Genomic DNA, 16,964 nt, shown 5'->3' with positions numbered 1-16,964 from the left:
TATTTGCAGAATAATGCCAAAGAAAAGTCTCCATTTTTTAAAAAAGATTTTATTTGAGAGAGAGAGATTGAGAGCGAGTGAGAGGAGGGGCAGAGGGAGAAGTAGACTCCCCACTGAGCAGGGAGCCAGATGTGGGGCTCCCTGCCAGGAACCCAGGATCATGACCTATGCCAAAGGTGGACGCTTAACTGACTAAGCCACCCAGGAGCCAAAAAGTCTCCATTTTCTACCCTCAATCCCCCTTTTTCGTTTTTTAAGTAAGGTCCTCACTTTATATTGAAAGTTTATCACGATCCTTTACAGAACAAAAAGCATAATATCATTTGGTTAGCCAAATAACATTTATTCCAAAATAAGTAAAGGCACCTTCTTGTAAAGTTTATTAAACATCAATTTGCATCTTGATACTTCTTTAATTATTGTATAAAATGATAAATAACCTTTCTTTTACCCTTTTTCATCTCCATTCCCTCCCAATATAGCCTTGTAAATCTTCCCAGGCAAAATTTGAAAGCAAGCAGATAAAATTGGCACAACTTCTATGGAGGACAATTTGGCAATATCTATCAAAATTAAAAATGCCTTTAATCTAAGGATTCCAGTCTAAGGATTTATTGGTATAGTTGCCCTTTGTACGGTGTAATGATCAGTTGCTGCTTAGTTTGTGATAATATTGGCTTGACAACAATCTAAATATCCACCCATAGGGGATTGACTAAATAAATATGATATTTGCATACAATGGAAAATTATACTACCACTAGGAAGAATGAAGCAGCTCTTCATGTAGTGGTACGTGATGGCGTATAGAAGCAGAAACATGTTCACCTTTAGCCCAGAGAGGTGACCTATAGCCTGCATAGTTTCGATAAGGATCAAACATGGGGTGATTGCTACATTCTTAAAGGGTCTCATGACTGCCTGTAAATCTCACTGATAGTTAATATAGAGCTGACCAAGAACCACCAGAGAAATCTTCCAAAACTCATTTTGCCCGTAGAAATTCGAGGAAGACATTTATGATCTAATACTCCCTGCACATCCCCTTCCCCCGTGAGCTCTAAGCAGATCACCACTGGCTTCATACACCAGAAGTGCTGCTCCTTCTGCCCACAGCCTGTTCTCATGCTATGGTATAAGCACCTTTTTACACTGAAAACGTCTCAAGAATTCTTTCTTGACCATTTGTTTGTGGCCCCACATCAATATGGAAGGAAATCCAGGATATTTTAAGTGAGAAAAGGATGGATCTTAACAGTACATATAGTACATTATCTTTCTTGTGAAAAGAAGTTTAACTGTATTTTTATGTTTATTTATAACATCTCTTGGGAGGATACACTAGAAAATGCTGAATGATTGCCTCCAGGACTATGGTAGTTGAAGGGCAGGGATGGGAGCAGGAATTATCTTTCACTGTATTTTATCATAGTCCTTTTTGAATTTTGCATTAATACACTTCCTCCTTTTACAGAATGTAGATAAAATCTATACAGATATAAACAGTGAAGCTTAAAAAAATAATAGGTGGTTAGTTCAGAATTTTAAAAAGAAAAAATTATACTTCTATTGATGATGGTGAATTACCATTTATTAGGGCCGATAAAAACATTTTCATACGCACGTTTCTGATAATAGTTTATCACAAAGCTCCTCAAAAACCTTGAACCTTATCAAGAGCAATCTTTAAAATGCTTTTTTTCAAAAATATTAGAAAGTAAAAAAAAAAAAAAAACAAGACAGCACAGCTTCCTGAGGCTTCTTCACAGAAAGAAAACACGGAAGAGGCAGGAGATTATAAAGTGTTTTCCAAATGATGAGCCAGAGGTAGTTTCTTTGAACAGTTACCAAACTGGGTTCTATGAGACCCTTTAAAAATCCTGTTTGGTCTATAACTATGATTTTACTCTCAATATAGCTTGCCCTGACTGGAAGGATGTTAAGAGATGAAGGAAAGTGTTGAAAATGATATCGTGAAGAACAGTATTAGTGGCAGAAAATGTTGCGATGACGAACAAAAAGGGCTGGCGAGGCTTCATGGGAGAAGTTCAGGGGAGGTTCCAAGCATCCTCCCGCAGTGAGTCCCTGGAGACTTCCTTTCTCAGCCGACCTGTTGAGGGCCGCTGGACTCCGGGCATCGACGTCAGCACCGGGAAGCCGGTCTAGGGGGCTTCGGGTTCGGCCAGACCGCCGCCAGGGGCAGACGGCCTGAGCCCTGTCACCTGAGCCCCAGAACCGGTAGATCCGGCTCGGCCATCCCCGCCCTTCCGAACCTCGGTAGCGGCTACGTGCACAGGCGGCTGTGATTTGCAGGCCGGGTCCTGCCCGCCCGCCCTGCCCTGAGCGGCCGCGGGGCCGCAGGAGCTCGGGCCTAGGCCCCCCGGGCCGGTGCTCCGCCAGTCCGGGGTCGTTCGACCCGACAGCCGGGCACGTCAGCGAGCCCGTGTCGCCTCCCGTCACTGCAGGCCCCGCGGCCCCGCAGCCCCCAGCTTTTCTGGCGGGGAGGGGCGCGGCGTCGCCACGTGACGCCTCGCCCCCGCCCGGCCCTGGTCACATGGGTGGCACGGCCGCTGCGTCAGTCACAGTCCTGGCTGCGGGAGTCGAGCCGCCGTCGCCGCCGCCGCCTCCAGCGGACGGGGCGGGGATCCCGGTGCCAGGTCCTCGTCGGCCCGCCCCTGCCGCCTCAGTCGGCCGTCCCGGGCTGGGCCCGACCGTCATGGAGCGGGGCGGGACCTCCGCCTGTTCCGTGTGAGGCGCGTCGCCGCCGCCCCCGCCTGCGCCTTTCTAGACCTCCCGAACCCCCGCCGCCGCCCGAAGCCCCTCGCCCTTGGCAGCCTGTCGCCGCCCCCCGGGCGGGCTCGAATGCGCGTCCGGTGAAGGTGCAGGCCCGGCGCCGCCGCTGCCGCAGCTGGGAGATGGTTCGGGCCTAGCGGAGCAGGGATTGGAGGTGAGAGGGGCCGACGGAACTGACTGAGGGCCGGGCCGGGCCGGGCCTGGCCGCCGGGTGGGGGTGGGGGAGACGGAGAACAGGGTCCGCCTGGGGGCTCGGGGAGACCTTGCAGGCCAGGGCTGCTCGATCCGTCTTCGCCCCACTTCTTCCCGTTTCACCCCCCGCCCTCGGAAAAAATAAATAAATAAATAAATAAGGCTAACCCATCCTAACAAAAATTCCCAGAAATCCATCTTTTCGCCGTTTCTCCTTTCCGCTTTCGTTTCTTAATCCATTCCTGCCCTCAGAAATTTCATCGACTGATTTGTTACTTTTTAATACCCTCTTCAATTGGAAGTTATTTCTAGTTAAAGAGAAAATAGGCCTAGATTCTGGCTATCATTACCCAACTAGTTCTCGCTTTCCTTCTCGCGATCCTGCGCACGTCTCCCCCCACCCCCACCTTCTCAGCAAAAAAAAAAAAAAAAAAAGGAAAAAATTTTCCACCTTCGTCTAGCGAAGGGGATTAACTAAAAATGGGAAGGGGGGGGTGTAATACTTGAATACCCCCCATAACTTCGCAATCTTTCTGTTAGCTGGTTATCCCGATAGCTCGTATTTGGATATTGATGTTTAGGCCTTTCCTCCAGCTGCCTGTGCCCGGGGTTAATCTCGTAATTGACGTCAGTGCTTTGTTCCTTCCACTTTGCTGTTCCTTCCACTCTTTGAGGATGGATCATGGGGTATAGGACTTTGAGGAGTATCCTTATTGCTTTTTCTCTCACAATGGATATCATTTATAGGAAGTTGAAAGTACAAATCTGAAATGCTCGTGTGTGGAGTTCAAGTAAGACGAAGAGTTCGATTTAGGATTCTGGCAGTCAGTTGCAATTCAGAATTGTATGATCTCTTTCCTGATGGCCTTAGGAAATTTTAACCTAAGGCCAGTCCCTTTGCCAGGGACGGGTATTTGGACGGAATCTAAGTTATAGGTATCTGTGAATAAGGTTTTTGTAAATGTGACGTTTAATATATGTGTTGATTTTTTTTAGGACTCAGGTGTTAAAAGCCCAAAGCTTTGTTTCCATACTGATTCTGCAAAGCTCTGTAAAGTGCTTTTTTTTATTTAACAGTACTTTGACTTATCAAAATTGAAATATTTATGAGAATTTTCTTAATTTGGCATTTGATAAAGAGCCTTTGTGGCCTGCGAATCTGCTTGGAATCATCTTTGGTCATATGTGCATAAAGAAGTGTTGGCAGGTGGCCACTTGGTTTTTAACAAAGCTGGCTTCTTTAAATTTCTCAGGTTTATTTTCCTTGTTCATCACTGCATCTTTCATTCTCTAAACATTAAAAAAAAAAACCCTGAAGAAGTTATTTTTAATTATCTTTTAGAGTCAGTTTACCTGGATTCATATGACACACACACGTGTATATATATACATATATATGTGTATATATATATATTTTTAAATATCAGCAGTTTCATTCAGTTTGTGGTGACTTGCATGCTGATGACTTTGGTTTTTGTTAGCTCTGCAGGAACAGTAGGCAAATTCTACTTTAAATAAAATTTTGTGTCAAGTGGGGACAAGATAGCATGTCTGTGAATGACCCAACCTTTACTGTCAGGTTTAAAAAAAAAAAAAAAGAGCTTAGCTGTGTTAATTGGAAAGTGCTCTACAGTTTTGGGGTGTAAAGTTGATTGTACAGTGGTTTGGTGAAGCTCTGTAATTAAGAATTCCTAAAGAGAATATTTTCATTAGATTCACTTTCTACTTGTCAGATGACATACATTCTCTGTGTTCTTGAGTTATTGTATGCCTTTTGTAACAGTTGATATATTCTTTTGTATTGTAAGTTTCTTATAGATCTCTTGTAGTGTGTTTAGAACAAGAACTATACTTGTATCTCTCCGTGTCCTCCCCAGTATTTTACACAACTATTAGATTGAATTTGAATATGATATCCAAACTAAGATTTCACAAAAGGGTAATGTAAAGAAAACTGTATGAGCAAGTGATCAGTATTTGAAGGGGAAAAAGTGACTATCAGCTGCAGAAGATGACAGAAGCTGGAAGCCCTCTGAAAGTTATTTATCTTACCTTTTTTGAAGAGTTAAAGTAAATGTCATGGCTTTATGTGTACTTGAGAGGAACAAAGAAAACAGGTATTTCTTCTTTTGTGGCCATCTACTGGTTTAGAATGGAGTCCAAATGTATACGGCCTTCTCTTCGTAGTATTTTTCATAAAATCAAAGAGGTGTTCTTAGAAGTATTGAAGACACACCCGGACAATGATCCAGAAGTGCAGTGTGTATTATAAAAGTTGATGACTTAGGTTTTATTTTTTATTTTAGCTCTATTCTCAGGGTAGCTTACTGTTAAAACTTTCCTAGCGTCAACTATACTCAAAAAAATTTTTTTAACTTTCCTGTATAATGTACAGGTTTCCCAGCTTTTGAACTCCTAATCCTCATTATGTTTTACTCATTTCCTTTTTCATTTCCTCTGATAAGTTGGAATAATTATGTTTGATTTCTGGGAGGGTGTGTGCCAGTCTCAGTTATTGTGAAATAAGGTGTAGTCAGTGATTAAGGACTGCTTAAAGCTAACCTCACTTCACTGCTTTTTCCTTTGCTTTAAGAAAAGCACCCCTACTTGTAGTAAGTTTTTATACTCATCTTGGTTGTTTGAAGTGCTACCCTAGTACATGGAAGAGGATGTAATAAACATGACAGTTACTGAGTTTTGGCTAATCATCTGCATTTCTGTTTGTCTTGATGTTCATTTTCACTGGCATCATATCCTAAGAATTTTAATGGTATTGGCATACAGAAAATATTAGAACCACCGAATTCATTTCCAGAATATTCCAGAAGCATTTTCACATTGGGACTACTTATTTATTCCGTTTTTGAAGGAAAAAAAATTATCTAAAAGCTATCTTCTTCGGGGCGCCTGGGTGGCTCAGTCGTTAAGCGTCTGCCTTCGGCTCAGGGCATGATCCCAGCGTTCTGGATTCCAGTCCTCATCAGGCTCCTCCGCTGGGACCCTGCTTCTTCCTCTCCCACTCCCCCTGCTTGTGTTCCCTCTCTTGCTGGCTGTCTCTCTCTCTGTCAAATAAATAAATAAAATCTTTTAAAAATAATAAAATTAAAAAAAAGCTATCTTCCTCAAATGGCTAAAATTCAAAACTCAAGAACCAAGTGTTGGTGAGGATATGGAAAAGGAGGAACCCTCGTGTGCTGTTGGTGGGAATGCAAACTGGTGGAGCCACTGTGGAAGACAGTATTTCCTCAAAAAATTAAAAATAGAACTACCCTACAATCCAGTAATTGCACTACTGGGTATTTACCCAAAGAATAGGAAAAACACTAATTCAGAGGGATATATGCACCCCTGTATTTATTGCAGCATTATTTGCAGTAGCCAAACTCTGGAAGCAGCCCATGTATCCACTGATATATATATATATCCATTCATACACACGTGTACACATACCCAGTGGAATATTACTCAGCCATAAAAAGGAATGAAATCTTGCAATTTGCAATATGGGTGGAGCTAGAGAGGATAATGCTAAGAGAAGTAAGTCAGTCAGAGAAAGACAAATACCATCTGATTTCACTCATGTGGAAATTAAGAAACAAAACAAATGAACAAAGGAAAGAAAAAAAAGACAAACCAAAAAACAGACTCTTTAGAGAATAAACAGATGATCACCAGAAGGGAGGTGGGTGGCAGGAATGGGTGAAGTAGGTGAGGGGGGGGTTAGGAATGCGCTTGTCTTTTTAAAATAGTTTTAATTCCAGTATAGTAAACATACAGTGCACTTGCCCAGTCACTGTGCAAGAGGAGTGTGCTTGTCTTAATAAGCACCTGAGTAATGTATGGAACTGTTGGATCACTGTATTGTAAACCTGAAACTAATATAGCATTGTATGTTAACTACAGAATTAAAAAAAAAAGAATTAGTAGATACAACCAAAAAAATAAAAAATAAAATCTACCTGTTTCATCAGCTATACTTTATTTAAAAATCTGTAACCTGAGGAGTGTTCTGAGGGAAGGCATTTCATGTAACTTTACCTCTGTTGGAGTGCCAAATAAACAATGGTGGTGTCTTTTAGGCAGGGAGACAAAGCTTATTATTTGGTACCATTTTAAACTAATTTTTTCAGTTATTTCCTAGGATGGGTAAAAGAACCTTGTGCATTGTTTTTTCAAAGTTAGGTGTGTGTGGCGGGGGAAATCAGGGATTAACACGAATGGATTGCCCTGGAAAGCCAGTATGGTTTCGCTACCAGTTAGTTGTGATCTATCCTGGAACTGTGTTCCCTGGGGCTGCTTAAGGGGTGAATGGCTGTCATGATTTTGTTAAGTTAGAGATGCTTCGGGAGTTATGATTTTTCACTTTGACTTTCCTTTTCTTGTCATCATTATGGTAGCGCCAGTTTTACGGAGAGGTGAGTCTATAGGCCAGTGCCCTGCATTGACAGGCCTTCCCACCTCTTTGCAGTTGCTTCCATTTCTTCCATCTGGAATATCTCTTTTCCTCTCTTGTCCTACCTGTTAGAATTTCACTGTCTTTTAAGGCCCAGTGTAAGTACTGTTGCCTTCCTAAAGTTTTGCTTGACTCCCCTTGCTACTCCATTTGGCATCAACCTTCTTTGACTCCCTGCATCACTTTGTCATCTCCCTTATTTGTTTTGTTAACTATGGGACTATAGCCTGCTGGGTGACATCCAGCACAGTGTATTAGGGAAGACATCTTAGTAAAATACTATTTAATACTATTTCAATATGTATTTCTAAAGAATAAGAATTAAAATAATAATCCAACCTTTCACTGAAGAAATTAATACTAATTCCTCAGTATTATCATGTATCTAGTCAGTGTGCAAATTTCCCTGATTACAGTTTTTGTTTTAACAGTTTGTTTGAATTAGGATCCAAATGAGATTGTATCTTTTTGTTCTTATTCTTGTTTCTATACAGTTTTTGAAGAAGCCATGTCTTTGCCCTCTGAGAATTCTCACAATCTAGATTGTGCTTATTGCATCCCTGTGGTTTCATGTAATATGTTCCTCAGTCCTTTTTTTCCCTGTATATTCGTAGTTAAATCTAGAAGCTTGATCTGATTGAGGCTTGAATTTTTATTTTTATTTTTATTTTTATTTTTTTTAACATTTTTTTTAAAGATTTTATTTATTTATTCGACAGAGATAGAGACAGCCAGCGAGAGAGGGAACACAAGCAGGGGGAGTGGGAGAGGAAGAAGCAGGCTCATAGCAGAAGAGCCTGATGTGGGGCTCGATCCCGTAACGCCGGGATCACGCCCTGAGCCGAAGGCAGACGCTTAACCGCTGTGCCACCCAGGCGCCCCTTGAATTTTTATTTTTAAGTAAGCTCTATGCCCAACTTGGGGCTCCACTTCACAACCCTGATATCAAGAGTCACATGCTCTACTAACTGAACCAGCCAGGCACCCCGAGGCTTGAATTTTTTTTTTTAATGGCAAGATTACTTCATGGGTAGTGTTGTGTACTTCCTCTACACTCTTAAGCCTTCAGCCTGGCTTCTCAACCTGCCAGTGAAGTTGGCATTACCAGGGCCACCTGTGACTTCTGCATTTCCAAATTGTATAGTCATTGCTTACTCCTTTACTTCCTCTCTACTTGCTTTTGTTTGTTTTGTTTTAAATATTTTATTTGTTTATTTGAGAGGGGGAAAGAGCACGAGCAGGGGGAGGGGCAGAGAGAGAAGCAGACTCCCCATTGAACGGGGAGCCCGACATGGAGCCTGATCCCAGAATCTCAGGATCATGACCTAAGCTGAAGGCAGAAGGTTAACTGACTGAGCCACCCAGGTGCCCTCTACTTGATTTTGTTAACCATTTTCTCCTTGTTATTGTTTTCTTCCTTGACTTTTATGACTCTGTCCGTTTTCTGCCTTTCTGCCTACCAGTTGCTTTTTTGCAGACTGTTTTTTTTTTTAATTTTTTTTTTATTATATTGTGTTAGTCACCATACAGTACATCCCTGGTTTCTGATGTAAAGTTCGATGATTCATTAGTGCTTTTTTGCAGACTGTTAATTCTGCTAATCCCTTGATATTGATAGTTCCGGTTTTTAGCCTTGGCATTCTTGTTTTCACTGTTGTGGATGATCTCATCCATTTATATTGCTTCAGCTACCATCTCTAAATGTTTTGTGGGAACCAGAACTCTTTCATTCAACTGAATACCTCCCTTTAGATTGCTCATTAGATGCTTTGTTTTAGTTAAGAGAGTGACATATAACTTTAGCAAAAAAGAATTTGTTGAGAACATATAAGGTATCCAACGAATTCTAAGAAAGGCAGCAGCCCACAGGAGGACAGCTAGAACTCAGGAACAGGTGGATCCAGGGGCTGCAGATGTGGTTAGAAATATCTCTTTATTGCTCATTAGATGTTCTTTGTGTGTTCAATTAGTTCTCCCTTGCTACAGACCAACTTTAACACTTACTGTCTTTTGAGTTGCAAATTTTACATCTGCTATCAGAGAGAGACTGCCTTGACTCTGAATCCCAGTTCCAGGAAAAGGACTCATTAGGTTATATGTCCACCTCTGGACTACAACTTTGGGTAGGGGGCTACACTGTAATAACATACTCTAACTGCAGCATTCCGGAGAAGTGGAATAAAAGGGACTCTAAAACATGGTTGTCTCCCTCATTCATTCCATGGCTATTTAGTACACATACAGTCCTACTTTTTCTTGTATTTATATAGTTAAAAATTTTTAAACACAATCTAACTATCTGTACATACCAGCAAATACCCTCAACTCTTCAATGGAGACAGCCCAAATTCTGTCTGGCTAACACGTCCAGAGGTCATTGTTGTCTTGAGTCCAGATTCAAAAGGTGATATCCTTTGTTAATTGGGCCTAGATATGCTTTGTCAGTGTCTGAAAATTATGGGCTAAGTACTAAATTTAATCATCCCTGACAACTGATACACAGTTGTTGTGGAAGGGAAAAGAAAACAACAAAACTAAGGGATGGGAGGGGAGAGGAAGGTATCATCGTTCCAAAACTTATACCATATCTTGCTGGGCAGGTACAGTGTAAGGTAAATGGCAAAACCAGCCAGTTACATGGGCCTTTATTTGTTGACTTACTTCCTTGCAAATGGAGTGAGTTCTTTGGTAACCCAAATGAAGATTTTCAATTCCGTCAGCTAGGATTATTTTTTTCTGTTGTCCTAAGTTAAGGTTAACACTGAGGACATCTGGAAGGAGTTTTATGGGAAGGCAGTTCTGTGTTGCCTTAGCACAAGGATCAGTAAACTATGGTTAGTAGGCCCAGTGTTCACTTTTGTATGGCCTGTGAGCTGAAAATGGTTTTTATATTTTTAAATGGTGAGAAAAAATCATAATACTTTGTGGCCTGTGAAAATTATGGGAAAGTCAAATTTCAGTGTCCATAAATAAAGTTTTATTGGAACACAGACGACATACCCATTTGTTTCTGTACTGTTTGTAGTTCCTTTTGCTGCTACCATGACAGAGTGTGGTGATTGTAGGGCCTACAAAGCCTAAAATATTTACAATGTGGCTTTAAAAAAGTTTGTCAACTCCTGTCTTAGCAGATCCATGGTGGATGCTCGGGTTTGAGCACTGTTTTAGGATTAATTACACAGTCCCTATTTACTGTGGTGGAAGTTAGGGTTTTTTGATTGTAGAATATGTGTGTGTGTGTGTGTGTGTGTGTGTGTATGAATAGATAGAAATAAATTAGATAGATAGATAGATAGATAGAGAGATAGAGAGATAGATGTGCCTGGGTGGCTCAGTATATTAAGCATCTAACTCTTAATTTCAGCTCAGGTCGTGATCTCAGGATTGTGGGATCGGGCCACATCAGGCTCCATGCTTAGTGGGGTATCTGTGATTTTCTCTCTCCCTCTCCCTAGGCCCCTTCCCCCCACCCCACACACACTCTCAAATAAATAAATAAATCTTTAAAAAATATATGTGTATGTGTAAAATATGTGTATGTATAAAATAGGTGTGGTCGGGGCATTGGCTTAGCTTTAGTTAGGGATTCAGACTTCGTTGAACCCTTCAACTGTACCCTGAAGGTAGGGTAAATGGGGGCAAGAATTTCCAGAAAAGCTGGGGGAGAGGTAAGGCTAGAAGCTGATCAGGTAGTTTCTATAAGTGTTCATCATGCACAAATTACTCTAGTTCTACTACTTCTCAATCCCCTAACCCCAAATCTTCTGCTTTTCCTGCCTTGGGGAGCATAGCACTATCATTGCGTTTTCCAGAAACCTGCAAGTTGTCCTTGATTCCTCTGACTTCTCACATCTGGCTCACTCCAAGATTCTACTTCCTTAACATCTTTGAATCTCAACCCTTTCTCTACAATATCTACATTCCTAGTGTTACTTCCTTAATCCAGGCTTTCATTTCTCACCAGGATTGATCATTCCAAGAGCTTTCTCATTTGCTTCTTTACTTCTAGTAAAATAATCAACTCCACCTTGTATCATAGTAATTTGTCTCTCTGAACTGCGAATCCGATTTTGTCACTTCTCTTCTTAAAACTCCTTAGTAGTGTTTGATTTTCTGTAGTATTCTTCTGACTAGGGAATCTTCCAACATCAATGAGTTTTATGTAACTTCTGAAGCACTGCTTTGTAGCCAACTACTCCCTTAGGAGTTTGTTGCTGTGTTTAGATTTTATTATTGTGTTTGTGCCAAGTTATAATGTGTTGTACTAATGATTTTGCAGTGGTTCAGACAAGGAAAGGTGGTAAGTAAAACTGGGTCATGTCATGATAGGTTGTTAATATAGGCAGGCCAAACCCAAAAGAACCCTGACATAGTACTTAGCCTCACTGTGAAATATATCTGCTGGATCCCATCTATGTAATTATTCAACATGAAACAGTTTGTTTGCAGTATCAGTGTTTTGTTCCAAACCTCAGCAGTGATTATATTGGACACACATTTAGTGTAGATTTCGGTAAGGTACTAAACCACAAATGGACAAGATTGCCAGATTTAACAAGTGAGGCTTCTTTAAAATTGACATTTAAGGACTGCTAGCTGGTATGGTAGTACGTGGTTATATTTCCCTAAACTGAGAAATAAACATTTGCAGTTGTTAAATCCATTTAGTATAACATGTTTATAAGCATTTTCTGCATTAGTATTATTGAAGTCATGTTCTAGAAGTGGTTTAATAATATAGAACCAGACCTGAGACTGCCTGTTTCCAGGATTGAATACATCCTTGGTCTAGTTTCTGCAAAACAACACAATCTGTTACATTAATGTTACTTTAAATTTGTTTTGTATTTAATTTTTAAAGTTTCAGTTTTACAGTTACATAAGAGCTACAAACATAACAAGTTCATATCTAATTTTATGTTTTACTATTATTAATAGAATAAAGTCCTCATTTAGGAGATTGCATTTTCTTTGTAAAGGTATCTTTATATCTTTCAAATCTGAGAATCAGACCCCACAGGTCTAGTCTGATCCCATGTGTTTCTCCAGTCTTATCTTTAATTTGCACTCCCCCAACCCTATTTTCCAACTATACTTGATCTACCTCTTTTCCCTGCATGTGCTCTGCTCTCTCCTTTCTGGCGGTTTCGCTTGTTCTCTCTTCTTAGAACCAACCTCTCTCCCTCTCTTTCCTTCTTCCTTCCTTACCTTCCTCCTTCCCTCTGGCCATTTTTCTCTAGTCAGACTAGCTGCAACCAAATCTTGGAGATGAGGGTTGCTTTTATTTCTTTTTCATCCTTGGCATTAGCACAGTGTCTGGCACAGTGTACGCCTTGGTTAAGTAATTGTTGAATGAACTAGAATGTTAACATATTCTTTGTATATAATACAGGTCTATACTGAAACGATAGGTTTTAAAATCAGGATTGTAAAGCCTTCAAAATTCCTTCTGAATTCTGTTTAAATACATTACAAGTCTGAATTAGAAAGTATTTTGAGGGGCGCCTGGGTGGCACAGTCGGTTAAGCATCGACTCTTTGTTTTAGTTAAGGTCATGATCTCAGTGTCCTGAGATGGAGCCCCCGAGTTGGGCTCTGTGCTCAGCATGGAGTCCGTTTAGAACTCTCTCTCCCTCTCCCTTTGCCCCTCCCTACTGTGTGTTCTCTTTCTCTCCCTGTCTCTCAAATAAATAAATCTTTATTAAAAGAAAATATTTGAAGGTAGGTTTACTCTTATCACTCACAATTGGATCTTTCAAAGTATATATTCTTTGTGCCATAATAAATAACTCATAATTTATGAGTTTCCATTCCAGTCATAAAAGAGCAGTAGGCTTTAAATGACTTTAACCTTCTTTTTTTTTTTTAAGATTTTATTTATTTATGCGATAGAGATAGAGACAGCCAGCGAGAGAGGGAACACAAGCAGGGGGAGTGGGAGAGGAAGAAGCAGGCTCATAGCAGAGGAGCCTGATATGGGGCTCGATCCCATAACGCCAGGATCACGCCCTGAGCCGAAGGCAGACGGTTAACCGCCGTGCCACCCAGGCGCCCCTAAATGGCTTTAACCTTCTTAAAGCAATATTGCTGTTTACATTTTAGTAGAACCTTATTAACAGAATGTAGGGTAGTTAAAACTGGGGCTGATTTAAATTCATAAGCCTTGAGTATATGCTTTTTTCATTCAGTACATGAGCATTTTCCCTCCAACATTTTTTATAGTATTCTAAGAAACTAAATATATTTCAGGAAATCCAGGTACTTTGTTACCACCTATCTTTTTTTTTTTTTAAGATTTTATTTATTTATTTGACAGAGAGAGAGCCAGCCAGTGAGAGAGGGAACACAAGCAGGGGTAGTGGGAGAGGAAGAAGCAGGCTCCCAGTGGAGGAGCCTGATGTGAGGCTTGATCCCAGAATGCCAGGATCACGCCCTGAGCTGAAGGCAGATGCTTAAAGACTGAGCCACCCAGGCGCCCCTGTTACCACCTATCTTTCGCGTGTGCAAATAATGATGAAATTATTGAAATAATTCCTTTGTAGTGTAAACTCCAAGGAACCTTTGCCGTATAGTGTTTTTAAACTTTTGTTTAATGTACTATGTGCATTTTTAAGTAAGAAAATTGCTTTTAATTTGTAATTTGGACTTGTATTATTTTCTTTTGGCTTCCTCAGGTACTACAAATCTAAGCAGTCTTATAGTGCTCTGTTGAACAGATAATTTCTTTCTGGATGTTGTAGACTGAAACATTCAGTTTTTACACCTTCTCAATTTGCCAAGTATGATTCTGAGATGTTATAGTCTAGCACTTACATTTGGTGAACATTTGAGAGTACAGGGTTTAAGTAAAAATAGAAATTGATCATTTCTGTACATGTGTTTTTTTTCTTGAACATATGTTGTTTTCCTTTCAGATAAACTCTTTTAGAAAATTGCTTTAAAAGCAACAGAAATCATTTTGTATCAATACTAATGCTTTTACTGGATTGATAATATATTGAATGCATCGATAATATATTGAGTGGTCTAAAAAGAAGACCTACTCTCTTCTCGGTACCAGATATAACCAAAAGTCTTAGGGAGGAAATTGGGAGACTATCTGTGGGTAGAAAACAAGGGATGGGGCGCCTGGGTGGCACAGCGGTTGAGCGTCTGCCTTCGGCTCAGGGCGTGATCCCGGCGTCATGGGATCGAGCCCCACATCAGACTCCTCCGCTGTGAGCCTGCTTCTTCCTGTCCCACTCCCCCTGCTTGTGTTCCCTCTCTCGCTGGCTGTCTCTATCTCTGTCGAATAAATAAATAAAATCTTTAAAAAAAAAAAAGAAAACAAGGGATGACATTATCTTCTGAAAACCAGCTTTTAGTGAGTATTCCCAACTGACTGACTCTTGGGGCAGTAACATAACAGTTGTGATCTTTATAAAATTCATCATGTGTTTTGAGTATCTGTTGTATGCCTGCCACGGTTTAAAGCACTGGAGGGAAAAGAGGGTAAGTTCAATGATATCTATAGTTCTTATTCTCTAGAGGCTTATAATAAGGAGGTGACTAGGGAGGGCATATAGAATAACAACACATAATCCTAATGTAAGGCAAGTGTTAAGTGCCAAATGAGATACAAAGAAATGCTTTGGGGAGTAAGTAATTTTAGTTACAGAGGAATCTTGGAGGACTTCTTGAAGGAAGTGGGATATGTGGTGAACTTTGAAATGTATGTAATTAGAAATGGGGAGAAGGAAGGACATATAATTAGACTAGTTTGAGTAAAGATCTGGATTTGAACGTGTGTAGGTTATTTTCAGGCTCAGATAAACCCTGAAGGTTTTATGGAAATGGCTGAGAATTGAACTGTAGACAGTTTTAAATCCTGGGATGAGAACTTTGGACTTACATTTTTCACAGAGCTTGGAGTTGTTGATGACTTTTAAGCAGAAGAATGTCTTAAGTAGATCTGTTTTATGAAGATATAAAAGTAATTATCAACGCATACATTACAGAAGTTTCCAATAAGAGACCTCTGTGGGTTTTATATATTTGCATGCTTTTAAAGTAAGAAACTGAGTCAAAAGATTGTTTTCTTCTTTATAAAAGGAACTGTAACTCTCAATTTTAACCATTCTCTCCGCCCATTTATTCATCTTCAAAGATGAAAATAGACTTCTCAATTTATTTGTCCACATGCTTTTAGAATTTGGTAGTAACAATTTTTGAGATAAGTTTAAACTAGTTAAATTTTGTTTATATATATCTCAAATATTAGTAAAAGCACAAGAAGTATATTTGGTTCAGTTTTGATTCTGAAGTAGCTACATGGCATGTAAAACTGTGCCAGGACTACTGGGAGAAGGAGCATTTAGTGTTATTGAGAGAAGCATTATCTAAAGGGAGGCAGCTGCTTACAAGTAATATTAATACTCATATTCTTACGCTTACTGTTAAGTGTGAGCATATTTGTGTATGTAATAAACATTTCTTGAATTGAGGTTTAAACTGTCTAATATTTTTATTTTATTTTATTTATTTATTTTTAAATTTTAAGTAGGCACCATACCCAACATGGGACTTAAACTCACAACCTTGAGATTAAGATTCACAGTCTCTACCAACTGAGCCAGGGAGGTGCCCCTGTCTAGTGTTTTAAAAAGAATAAGTTTATCAGTAATCAGTTTGGAAAATACTGTTTCAAATTAGTAATTGAACAACTGAATGTCTGCTTAATGACATAATAAACATTGATTGTGGTACTGTTTGGCCTCTAAGGTGAGGAAATAAAGTTCTGCTGTATCAGAAAAAGCTTCAGGAGGAAATTAATTGAGTTATAGAATCAGAGTTGTATAGCTTGACAGATGAGTAAAGAAATGTGTTTCAGTTCTGGTTGATCTAAAGTAATGCAAATGTTAAGTGTCTGCTGATTTAAAATTGGTTGCAGATGGTTTCTGATTTTAGTGTAATATGAGTCTTAGTTATTCCAGTTTTGAAATATTGGTATTTTTGTGATATTAGATCATGATATCATGATCTTTAGGTATTATTTTGTAGTAAGTGAGACAATTTCCTTTCTAACCAGGCCATGAAGTTCATTAGTTTACTTACTGAAGTGATTGTCCCCTAGGTTATATTCTAGGTATGCATTGCTGCACACAACACACATTCCCTGATTATCATCTAGTGGGAAAGGAAATATTAATGCACATCAAAAGAAGTGTATAGGTAATTGTGATGAAGTACTATGAAGGAAAAGGGAATTGTCTACACGAATTTCCTGAACCCGGAAAGAGCACTACAAGTTCAAAGAAGCCATAGATAGATAGATAGATAGACCGACCAACAGACAGACAGACCAACCGACCCTTGGTGGGAACTGGGAAGGGAGGGTATAAGATACAAAATAAATCTGATGAGATAGGTTGGGAGTCACATCAAGTAGGAAGTCACATCATTGCTTTGTAGGCTATATCAAGGACCTTAAAGTTTATTCTAAGGTAAATGGAAAGCTTGTTAAAAATTTTTTAAGCAGGGGTTGGATG

General features: G+C 39.9%; 1 protein-coding gene across 3 annotated transcripts in view; it reads left to right on the top strand.

Moving 5' to 3' along the window:
- The first annotated feature begins 2,558 nt into the window (after nt 1–2,558).
- Nucleotides 2,559–16,964, top strand: part of AFF4 (AF4/FMR2 family member 4) — an 87,340-nt gene continuing 72,934 nt past the window's right edge. For 2 of the 3 annotated variants that reach the window (XM_034656002.1, XM_034656004.1), the window contains exon 1: nt 2,560–2,947. The gene's annotated coding sequence lies outside the window, so the exon portion shown is untranslated. Of the gene's footprint in view, nt 2,948–16,964 lie in introns of all 3 variants that reach the window. The other variant, XM_034656005.1, reaches the window with a different exon arrangement.

This window comes from Ailuropoda melanoleuca, chromosome 3 (genome assembly GCF_002007445.2).
Source record: "Ailuropoda melanoleuca isolate Jingjing chromosome 3, ASM200744v2, whole genome shotgun sequence".
NCBI classification, from domain to species: Eukaryota; Metazoa; Chordata; class Mammalia; order Carnivora; family Ursidae; genus Ailuropoda; species Ailuropoda melanoleuca.
This window is presented reverse-complemented; position numbering and strand designations above follow the sequence as displayed.